Source organism: Caretta caretta, chromosome 2, assembly GCF_965140235.1.
Source record: "Caretta caretta isolate rCarCar2 chromosome 2, rCarCar1.hap1, whole genome shotgun sequence".
NCBI classification, from domain to species: Eukaryota; Metazoa; Chordata; order Testudines; family Cheloniidae; genus Caretta; species Caretta caretta.
In genome coordinates, this window is record NC_134207.1 from 105,186,015 (window position 1) to 105,198,229 (window position 12,215).

Genomic DNA, 12,215 nt, shown 5'->3' on the forward strand with positions numbered 1-12,215 from the left:
CAAAACTCCACTAACCCTAACTGCATCTCATTTACTGGAGAGATTGAAACAATTTCTACTGAACAATTCTTGAAAAGAAAAGGAGTACTTGTGGCACCTTAGAGACTAAGAAATTTATTTGAGCATAAGCTTTCGTGAGCTACAGCTCATTTCATGAATGCATCCAATGAAGTGGGCTGTAGCTCACGAAAGCTTATGCGCAAATAAATTTCTTAGTCTCTAAGGTGCCACAAGTACTCCTTTTCTTTTTGCGGATACAGACTAACACGGCTGCTACTCTGAAACCTGAGCCATTCTTGTCTCACATGTTTACTGGGCAGATGTTTTATAACAGGTGTCAGGTACCATATAATATTCCGCAATGTATTGGTGGAGCCAAGTCCTGTCAGGTTTCTTATGTACATACTAGGATGCATTTTATTGGTAATTTTAAAAAATTATAAACTTGTGGGGTAGATTTATTTCCTTATTTATTTTATTTACATTTTTACAGCATTTTACAGGAGGTATCGCCTCTAAGCACTTAAGCCGTAGTTGCATGAGTGATAGATGATCTCAAAAATATATATGTCTCAAAATGCCAAAAGTAGTTCAACTGTAATAGGGGCTAATTGCTGGCCAATGTATTTACTTAAAATCCAAACTATTATATACTGACTATATAAAAGGATTCAAAACGGGAAAACTTATTGAAAAGAAATGAACTGCATAAATAAGACACATCTATTCACTGGATAAACCCTAGATGGTTAACATTTGAAAAATTATTAAATTAAAGGTGTTTCACTTATATCATTATGGGATATCTTATTTTTGTCAAATTCAAAAATTTGAAAGTATATACATTTGAATATGCATGGTGAATATAGGTACAGCTGTCTAGGTCCTTATATCTTATACTATTGCTGTACTGTCAAAATTCATTGCAAATACTAATAATTTTTTCCTCGCAATACCCTGGTAGGGAAACATTCTTCCCATTTTACAGAGAGGTAAATCAGACAGGGAGAGGTTAAATCTGACTTCCCAGGGTGATAGAGGCAGAAATTGAATCCAGGTGTTCCCAGCCCTAGGGCAGTACTTTAACCATGGGATGCTGCTTGGCTTTACTGGCGTTAATCTGGAGTAGGTCGATTGATGTGGAGTGACACAGGGGCATAACTGAGAGCGGAATTTGACCCCCCTAAATGTAACGCTGAGTTACAATATAACATGTACCTTGTAGGCTATTTGTTTTGAAATGTCACACACGTTTTGTCTCCGAATAAAAACAAAATCTTTATGAACTGGTCAACTTTGATTCTGGCACAATTTAAAAGCAAAACTCCAATCTTCTATTTCAAGAGCAACCAACCCCGTCTTGGTTTGGCCTTGGGGTGGGGTGTCGAATTTCAAAGCGGACCAAGGGTTGGAAGCCGGGCTGCGTTACGCAAGTGAAGAAGCTGCCTCCGGGGGTCCCAATAATAAAGCTTGCGCGGGATGGGTTATTTGCGGGGCCGATGCTAGATGTCACCTTCCCTCACCCCGCCGAGCAAAACCCAACGTCTCTGCCTTTACCCGCCTAGTGCCAGCTGGTGCGGGCAGAACAGCAGCAGCAACTCCGACCTCGTGTCTTTGACAGCAACAATGGAAAGGGTCCCAGGCGGGGCGAGGGAGGAACGGACGCTAAGCGGGACTTTCCCCCGGCCCCTGCGAGACCCGCCCTGCCTCGCCCCCTAGTGCTCCCGGACCTCCAGCCCACCCCCGCCCGGGCCCCACTCCAGGAGGCAGCGCGCGGCCGGGGTCTGGGGGCGCCGCCCGCTGCCCTCCAGTGCTCGGCCGGGGCCGCCTTGCTGGCGTGGGGGAGCCGGGAGGGGCGGCGCCAGCTCCCGCCCCTGCGCGGAGCCGGGAGAGGGGGACCCAGTCGCTCGCTCGCTCGCGGGCTCCAGCAGGCACCTGCCGCCAGCCAGCCAGCCGGGATCAGGCTGCAGCTCCCGGCGGGGCGGCCCCTCCCAGCGGCAGCCGGAGCCCTGTCCTCCTTTGCAGGGACCTTCCGAGCCAGCCGCCAAGTTGAAGCCCGGCGCTGTGCACGGGGTGTCTGTGGCGGGGCAAGCGCCTGAGCTCCCGGCTGATGCATCCACCAGCCGCAGCTTTTCCCCAGGTACCGGCCAGTGCAGAGTGGGTGGGAAGGGGAAGGAGAAGGGGGAGGGGGGAAAGTAAGGTGTCCCCTGCGCCAGGATGAAGTTTGTGTGATGGGCATTAGGAGCCCCTGATCCCCCTGACCTCAGTGGGTGGCGGCTGCAGGATGGAGCCCAGCCGTGCCCAAGTCATTGCGCTCTCCGGGGGGATGGCAGCGCGTGTGCCGGGGCAGAGGGGTTGGGGGCAGACGGGCGGCTGGGCGCGGTGGCAGGAACTTTCTGTGCCCCCCGGAGCCTTTTCTCTCGCCTCCCGTCTTTCCGGGCTCATCCAGGAGGCTCGCTAATAGCCTGCATGGCTGCGAGCAACGAGCACTGCAGGGGGCTCCCTAGCTAGCCCCCGTTTGATTTCTGAGCAGAAAGGAGCCAGCAACTTCAGTCAAATGTGTGTCTGGGGGGGTGGGGGTTCCCCTCCCGGTTGTGTTACGGAGCAGGAGCAAAGAGCGGCTGTTTGGACGCCAGCTCGCATTTGGTCCGTCCCCTGGGTTGCCCCTCGAGTTGGCAGATCAAGATGCGTGTGAGCTGAAATCCCACAATGATGCTTTCCTCAGAGCGTCTGCCTGGTGCTGGGGCACGGCGAGAGAGCAGGCTCCAGGCAGAGCCCAGCCGCCTCCTGCTCTGCCCCGGGCCAAACCAGGGGCGCCAGCAGCAGAAGCACCCCGAGGCCAGTCAGGTTTTTCCTTCTGAGCTTTTGGGAGGTATCGCCTCTAAGCTGCTCTTCTGCCTCCTCCCCAGGGCTGCAAGGCATAGGTGCTGGAACTGGGGGTGCTCACTCCCCCCCTGGCTTGCAGTGCTTTCCATTAGATACAGGGTTTTGGTTCAATGGCTCTGAGCACCCCAGGCTGCAAGGGGAAGTTTACAGGGGCACCGGATAATACCCTGCCACAGAGTCCACTCAAAACCTGTCTGGGGGTAAAATGCTGAGAAGTGTTTGAGTTGCTCTTTGAGGGTTCGCTGATGGTGGGAGCTCTGATTGTCACTCGCTGTTGTGTGGCTTCCCTGGCACTCTTTGCATGCCCACTGCAATGCTTGATTCTTCTCCTTTTCCGGTATAGTCATCTCTTTTGTTGTTGATTGCATTTTTTTTAATAGGAATGTGAGCAGATGTATATTTAAATTCAGACAAAATGTATTGAAATGAGTGGGGTCTCCATTTCCATGTACCTTTTGTTTGGTGGAATCTCATATAAATCAGAGAGCCTTAGTTGTTGTGCACTAGATCAGAGGTTCTCAAAGTGGGGTCGGGACCCCTCAGGGGGTCGTGAGGTTATTACATGGGGGGTTGCGAGTTGTCAGCCTCCACCCCAAACCCTGCTTTGCCTCCAGCATTTATGATGGTGTTAAATATATAAAAAGTGTCTTTAATTTATAAGGGGGATTGCACTCAGAGGCATACTATGTGAAAGGGGTCACCAGTGCAAAAGTGTGAGAACCACTGTGCTAGATGCTTTCCACTTGCAATTAGTGCAGTTTAAAGTTCATTATTTTACATAAAATGATATATGTATTAGTTGATAAATTAAAAATCAGTTGGCCCCACTGAAGACCTTGTTCACTGTGCTGTCTATAATATCTTAATTGCAGATCTCTCCTTTCCCTTGAGGAGCTATGGCTTTTAACTCCCTTATGATGCCGGGCGTTAAAACCTCATTTGAAGTTTAAGTGGTAAATAGGGTTGCCAACTTTCTACTTGCAGAAAACTGAACACCCTTGCCCCACCCCTACTGTGAGGCCCCACCCCTTCTCACTCCATCCTCCCTCTGTTGCTCACTCTCCCCCACCCTCAATCACTCACTCATTTTCACTGGGCTGGGGGTTCGGGTGCAGGAAAGGGTGAGGGCTCTGGCTGAGAGTCAGGGCTTAATTATGAAATGGCTTTTAAACACTGCACACGAACAAAACTTTTGGCTCAGAGTTTCACATGTGATACCTCTGTGAATAATCCTTGTGAAGGGCCAGATCCTATAACTGAATCCATGTGGGCAAACCCCCGCATCCAGGTGGATTCAGTTGTAGGATCTAGCCCTAAATATATGGCTCCAACATTTTTTCCTCTTTAGAGTACTGCCCATTTCACAATAGCAGTCCATTTTGAGAGAACTGTTAAACTTCCGGAGTGCACACGTTGCTTTGAGAAGGCTTATAATGCTTCTCAGACTTCCCTTCTCGTGTGTGTTGAGTCCTGGGGGATATTGCTTCAATACCTGACCAGGACTTTAGAATAGTCAAAGAAGAGACTGTTTGTGAGAGTTCTGTGAGTCACCTTGTTACTCTGCCTCTAGTAAGAGGGGGGCAACAGGACTCCCCGCAGGGAGTCTAGGCGGCAGCCTGAGCCGGGAGCCTGGGTGGCAGCCTGGCTTGGAAAGAAGATTGGGCACCAGCTGGGGAGCTGGCATTCTTGTCAATTTCATGACTCCACTGACAGCCATTAGATGTAAGTAATGCAGCGTCTACAGGGACGCTGAGTTACCCTAGCTCAGTGGTCCCCAACCTTTCTCTGGGAATAGCACATTCCTATTCCCAAAAGACTGTGGCAGGCGCCAAATACCCCGCCACCGAAATGCTGCCGAGAAGCGGCAGCGGCAAGAAGCGCCACTGCTGAAATGCCGCCAAGAAACGGCAACGCTTCTCGGTGGCATTTCGGCAGGTGGTTCTCCAGCGGCCGCACTCGGCAGTGGCATTTTGGCGGCGCAGTATCCTGTGGGCACACACAACTGCCCTGGTGGGCACCATTGCACCTGCAGGCACCGCGTTGGGGACCCCTGCCCTAGCTTTACCTATGTAAATCCTACGCCTCTCGTGGAGGTGAAATTATTATGTCCGTGTAGTGGGCACTTATGTTAGCAGGAGCAAGGCTGTTGTGTGTACACTGACGTAATTAGGTCGACACAAGCTGCCTTACGTCGACCTAACACTGTATTGTAGACCAGGCCTTTGTCTTGAATGGTAATAGTGGGTCCATCCCATCACCAAGCCTTCTTGAATCGTTCTCCTGTGATATCCAGTCCCTGACACTGGCTACTCACAATTCCAGATCTTCTGTTCCTAAAGGAGCAGTGCACCCAGTTGACCAATTTTACCTTAAACCACTGCTCCTGCAAACCACCACAGCACTTATAAGCACTTAAAATAAATCAAGAAAAGGGTTATTTAAGAAAGAATAGGGGTTGCACTAGAAACAAGAGAGAGTGGTGGAAATAAATAGCCACAAAACAAAACATAAAATGCAAACCTGGGTCTACGTTTATCAATAGCTACCTTTCCTATTTAATAAAGTAGATTTCCCTCCAAAGTCCAGTCTGTTGAAGAGCTAGCTGGTTTCTACCAGGAACCAAAAGCTGAAGTTCATGAAAGCATCTATCTCCAGTCAGGGGTTTCTGCACAGTGAATGGATATAGTGTGTCTTTCCCTGCAAGCTGTTATAGTGAAAGTCTTTTGTTTCCATTCACAGGCAGGGCAAACCCCTGCCTTGCTGTAGAGTTCTTTTCTACCTTTATGTGGTTTTGATTGTGTGTTTGTCATTGTCTGATGGTTTTCCATTAACTGCTCTGGATGTGGCAAGGGTAGACAACAGAACATTGCATTATCTCACCAGCTGAGTAAGGAGGGATGACAACTCCCTCTTGCTTGAATGGCACATTACCCCCGGTGATCAATCTCTACACCAAGTCCATAAAGCATACTTTCAATATAAATATACTATTCCTTAAATATTACCCTTATCTATGTCTCACAATGGGTACGAGGCTTGACAAGCTATGAGCTTTCTGTACATACCTTACATGTTACTCTTAATGGATACTTATCCTGTCAGAAATGCATTTGGTATAATGAGTTTGTCAGGTCTGAGCTGAGAGTTGTTTGCAAGGAACAAGGGATCCTTTGCCAACAGGTCTTTGTGTCATTTGCCCCCAGAAAAATCCATCCCAAATTTTACGTTTAATCCAGTGCATGCTGGGAGAGGACTTCGGGGAATTTAGTGAATATTATGTGAATACTCTTGCAGCATGGACATGACCAATAAAGACTGTAGTTACGTGCTTCACTGTGGTGCCTCAGGGTTCGGTTTAAGGAGCTCCCAGTAATCTAGGAGACAGTCTAGTGCTGGTTGTTCCCCAAGTTGCTTTTCTGTGCATGGTGGCCCATAATTACATGCAGAGGAGAAAGATAGGAATGTACATTAAAGGCAGCACTGGGGAAGCTGAACACCAGGCCTGGTCCAGTAGGAGTTTTGCATGCATAAGGACTATGGGATTGTGCCTGGTACACTTCCAAGATTAGTATAAGTGGTAGTAGGGGAAAACTATTAGATCCAGTTAATTCCCAAAGGACTTTAAGTTTGTATGCTGTTTGGTGGAGGAATAAATAAGAAATAATGAAGTATGGGTAACATTTGCAAAAGTGCCCATCTCCCATTTTCAAAAGTGACTTAGGCATTTTGGACAATATTTTTAAATGAATTTAAATTACCTTTAAAAATATGTCCCTTAAGAGCCTAGGTCTCAACAAAAATCAATGTGACTTAAGCGCCTAAGTCCTCTAAGGTATGTCTACATTGCAGTTGGAAGTGTGATTGCAGGTTGGGTAGGCATACCCATGCTATCTTTAATCTAGCTAGCACAGCTAAGAATAGCAATGAAACTGTAGGGAGTCTGGGCCTCAGCAAGGGCTGTGCAAGCCTGCCCCAAACCTTGGGTATGTACTTACGTTCCTAAACTGCGCTAAACCCCATGCCACTGGAGTTTTGCTGATATTTATGGCCATGCTAGCTAGATTAAAGCTAGTGCGGATATTCCTACTACCTGAGCTGCGGTCACACCTCTCATTGCAATGTAGACACACCTTTAGGCACTTCTGAAAAATTTACCTTATGTCTATAAGTTACAAGGACTCAGGATATTATGTTTGGAATTTCTTGTGGCAGTATTACAAGTGAGTGAAGCCCCCTGAACTTTGGCCTGGTGTTTCTCAAAAATATTTCCAAAATGCATTGCAGTACATTGAGCCTCTAATTTGCTTAATTAAGGCATCAGTTTTGAGTTATATAGGTTGCATGTTTCCCTGTTGAGATTTAAAAAAAAAATGTAGTAATTGATCTGATGAAGATATTAAATCAATGGACTAAAATGTTTTGTTTGTACCAGTCAGACCTTTTTGGGTATCTGTTAATTAACTTGTCAATTCATCAAAGTTACTTCATGCGTTTTGACTTGTGAGCTGTGATTTGTATTCTTGTTTGGTAGCATGTCTGAATCTGTATTCCATTTCAGCAAGCAATTTAACTGCATAGAAGGCTAGATTCTGCCACATTTCAGCTACATCTCACGTAGACATATTTGTGCAAGCTCTCATTGAGCTAGCATGGTAAAAATAGTAGTGTAGCTGCAATAATATGGGCAGTGGTGAATGGTGGCATGGACTCGCCACCCTGAGTATTGTAAAGAGTCCAGGAAGGTTTGTACTGAGTGTGGCTAGGCTGTGCAACCATTCATTGCTGATACTATTGTGGCTACACTACTATTTTTATTATGCTAGCTCGATGAGCGCTACTGTGAAAATAGCCCCATGAGCTGAGCATAACACCCCTAGCTCCAAGTGTAGATATAGCCTAAATCACATTATGCAGTATCTTACTCGGTGAAGAATCCCATTAATTTCAGTGGGTCTCCTGATGGAATAAGATACTACACAGTGTGGTAAAGGTGAAAGAATCCAGCCCAGAGATAGAGAATGTTCTGGAGGAATTAAAATTTTGCCATAATGGTCATTGATTTAAGGCAAATGGTTTGGACGAGTCAGATGATGCGTTTTCCTGTGTAAGTGGCATTCTCCCCACTCCCAGCAGACTACGGGCTGGAGACCGCCATCTTTACTCAGGGTGGGATAGTACAGTAATCCCATTGCTTTCAGTGGGACTAGTGGAGTAAAGTACTACCCATCCTGTGGAAGAGTGGCAGGCTCTGGACCTATATTCATAACACAATGATTCTGTCTGTAGCAAAATTGAAATCCCCATGATGTCTTAAAGAATAATGTACCACAGGTTGTGTGCGCTACATTGACACATTTTTGGTGCTTCTAGTAACTTTAGGTGCATATATCGCACCACAAATACAATTCCTTTAGTGTTACTCATCCTGTTAATTATTGTAAAGCTATATTTCAGCAGTTATACTCTGAAAAAAATTGCAGGGAATTTGTAGAGTAAAATTAATCTTCCCAATTTCTCAGCATGGGTTGAAATCTCTTACTGTTCCAACAAATCTTCCCATTTCATAAAATATATTTATGATAAAACCTAAAGCTTTAAAATTACAGCTAGTCAGAACTACATTTTGTGGTATGCTAATTTTCATAATGAAGGATAATTAAAGGGACATGGCCAGATAGTTAAGGCCTAAAATCTGATCCTCCCTGATTTTGTTGTAGATTGAAAATAGCTGCAGGAGTCTAAATAGCTATTGTGTTTTAAAAAAACAAAATACCATAAGTCTATGGAAATTATCATACCACTGTTGGGAATTAAAAGCACACACAGTAACCCCCATGGTTTATATTAGACTCACACATAGACACATACACACACACATTGATGGTTCTCCCTGCCCTCCTCTGTTGGTTCTTCAACAGTTAACTAACAACATTATTTTCAAAGCTGTCCTTGCAGCACTGATAAAGCTTGTGCACATGAGGGATATAAACATGTCATGTGAATTTTAAAATCCATAAGAAAGGCAAGAAATCAATCAATGATTGGCCAAATGGCAAAGGACATGAACAGTACAGACAGAAAATGTTATTCTCAGGTTTCTAAGACAGTATTAAAACCAACAGAGAGTAAACCAAAATAAAATGATGAAAAAGTAGATGACAGTGTCCTTTCAAAGGATGAAACTCTACAAACACTGAAGTTTATTTACCACATAGAAAACCTCCTATTTCAATGCTTTGCACTCTATTAAGAAATATGAAACTGATCAGAATGAGAGAGAATCCACAAAAAGTACTTTATAAAAATTAATGCTTTACATTCCTCTTATCTTTTTTGACATTTTAATTAGGATAATTTGCATCATCCATTCTATTAACAGTACCTTTAGCAGAATAAATACACTAATATCAATTAGGAAGGGAATAATTGGTAAACATAAATATTAAGTCCTCTGTGAATGTCCTGCTCCCATTGATATGAATGGGAGTTGCATGTGTACAACTGTGGACCTCTGCATTTGAAGTGGTCTCCAAAGCCAGTCTTGAATATAACTGCTTACCTTCCTCCCCAGAAGTAAACTTTTGCATGAGAAGCTTACCCGAAAGAAATAAAGTGTTGGCTGTAGTCAGCACAACCAGGATTTGAGCACGGTCCCCCAGGAGCCACTGAGTGGAACAGATGGATGTGTTTGTTTTCTGAGAACTGCCATGCTGAATCTGTATAACTTTTACCATCTTATGACACTTCAAACATCTCTAGTCAGGCACATTATTTGGATGACTTGAAAGCAAGTTTCTCAGGTGTATTGTAAAGGAGACTTCGTTTATGCTGGCTGTGGAGTAAGTCTCTCAAGTCCATCAGCATCTTACCTATATTCACCTAGATATCTGAATTACATGACCTCTGGAAATTTAAAATGTTTAGATAAGGACCGGAGGGGGGAGAGGGAATAGTAATATCACAGGGTTATGATAATCAGGCCTCCAAGGATTCTGCAAAACTCTAATGACTATTTTTGCAACAATCTTTGTACCTCTGAAGATCTCCACCAAAAACATTTTCAAGTCTGATTAATTTCTGGGCCATTAGGGTTTGTTATACTGAGTCATTAATAAAATGAGAAACGTATTTAACAACTACAGTGATAATGGGAAGATGCTGAAGTATACACAAAAAACATATACTGCTTGGTCAGATTCATAAGGAGAAAAGTACAGGATGCTCCTTAAAAAGTTGAGGTCATGTCATTGACAAGAGTGGCTTAAAGAGATCCCAGCCAGTGGGGTCAAAATTTAATTTTTCTTGCTTTCATTGATTTGTTTCACATCAATGTACTCTTGTATGGTGTTTTTTTCTCTCTCTCTAAAGAGAGCCATTTCATTTTGGAAGTGAGGTGGAAATAACTGCTAGGGACATTGCAACATAAACACTGGAAAGCTATCACAAGTCAAATGCATGATCTTAAGGAATATCAGATTTGCTGGCGCTTCTAAGGCTAATGAAGTACAAGAGGTTGACTTGAGGTAGTCTTTTCTGAATGGATTATGATGATGAGCAGGAGAAACTAATTTTGATTTCCTTCTAAAAGTCACTGCAACATATCATATTACTGGGAAAGCCAAGTGGGCAATGTCCTCCAGAGAAAATGAGCAATTCATAATATTCAACAAATTAAAAAAAAAACCCTCAGAAGTTGACAACTAAGGCTTTTTAGTTTTAGAGCTTTAAGAATATTATTCTGTGGGTTTGGTTTCTGGTTTATGTTGACCTGTTAGACTGAAGTTTTTACTTAGAGGCTAAGAATTTTTTTTTTCCTCTCTCACAAATTGCCTTTGACAATGTTGTTGGGTTGGGAGAAAAAAGCAGCTATTTCCCAGGAAGTGGAACACACATCCTCAGAGGTTACTTAGAAGACCTTTTAGTTTCTAATTTTGACGTTTGAAATGCTTTCTTGTGGAGTTCACTCTAAAATGCAGCCAGTGCTGCTAGTTAATGGAGGTTATAATGCACTATCAGGATTCATATGATCTTTCCTTTTTTATTCCATGCTTTTCTTTTTTTCTTTTTTCACCCCATTAGTGAAAATGTGACTGTAATTAACCTCTCGTTAGGATGTGAAAAGCCTGCTATTTTTCTGCATGTAGGAATTACATTTCTTTGTTACTGTTGCTGGATCTGTTTCCTGCTTGACCCAAAAGCTGGTGATTTTGTTACCCAGCAAAACTTTTGTATTGATTTCTCTGATAGAGCACTGATCTTACCCCAGCACTCTCCGTGCATAGTGTCCTCATCAATGTGATGTGATCAAATTCAGATTTTCAGGGGAGACTCAAATGGCCAATTTATTTATACAGTGAACATGTATGCTTACTTTGGGTGATAGCATTGTGCTCATGTCCATCAATATCAAACTTTATATATTTAAGGCCTGATCCTGTGACCTTTACTCACATGGGTAGTCCCCATGTAGTCAATGGGAACATCAGTGTTTTCAGGATGAGGACCTTAGGTGTCAACCCTTGAACTCAGTATTATCTGTACTGTCCCAGTAGCAGCTTACTTTGTGCTGCATGACTCTTCTTGCATTCATGTTCAGCCGTGCCTTCTAACTTCTTCAAGTTCAACACAAAACAAGCTGAATTTTGCTCAGTGAGTCCCTCGAATGAGGGTCTCATTTTTCCTTGGTTATTATCTTACTATCCTAACTTACCTTTCCTGCCCTCAGGGCTTGATCCTGTAATGGTGTGGGGTCAGGGCCTCAGTGCATGCAAACACTGCAGTCATTTTTTAATTTACAATTGGCTGTCAAGTTATGTTACTACAGTATCACCATAGGAACCTCTTCACTCTGCGACCTACATTGTTTCACTAGGATGCTGAGATTTTTAACACATGCCTCATCTTTGCCACTTCCCACCACATATAACAAAGTTCTTTTTCCCAGTCTGCTGGTTGATATTCTTAGATACTTCCTGAAGAGAACCAACAGTTCTGATCAAATTTCTCCAATTTCAAGCATCTCCACTCGCTTTCTCTGGACCAAATAAATGATTTTAAGGCTGTGTTAGATATGTAAAAAGCATGAACAGGCTTGAACATATCGGTAAGTTTTGCTTGGATCCTAGTGTCTAGGTTGGAACTCTTGTTTCAATTTGGAGAGGGTTGGTTCTCTATATTTAGTATTCTGTCCCGAGGAGAGTTTTCTCACAGTGTTTCCTGGAATGTTCTTCTCTCTCATCTTTATTATCAGATTCGTTTCTGTAGCCTTGTCTTTGAGCTGTATTTTTTTTGTATGTTGTTTGAAGTCATGTAAAGTACTCTGAGGTGTT

At 43.8% G+C, this 12,215-nt stretch overlaps 1 protein-coding gene across 3 annotated transcripts in view; it reads left to right on the forward strand.

Annotated features, from left to right (window-relative positions):
- The first annotated feature begins 1,782 nt into the window (after positions 1 to 1,782).
- Positions 1,783 to 12,215, forward strand: part of KCNG2 (potassium voltage-gated channel modifier subfamily G member 2) — an 82,701-nt gene continuing 72,268 nt past the window's right edge. For all 3 annotated transcript variants that reach the window (XM_075125342.1, XM_075125343.1, XM_048840044.2), the window contains exon 1: positions 1,783 to 2,140. The gene's annotated coding sequence lies outside the window, so the exon portion shown is untranslated. The remainder of the gene's footprint in view (positions 2,141 to 12,215) is intronic.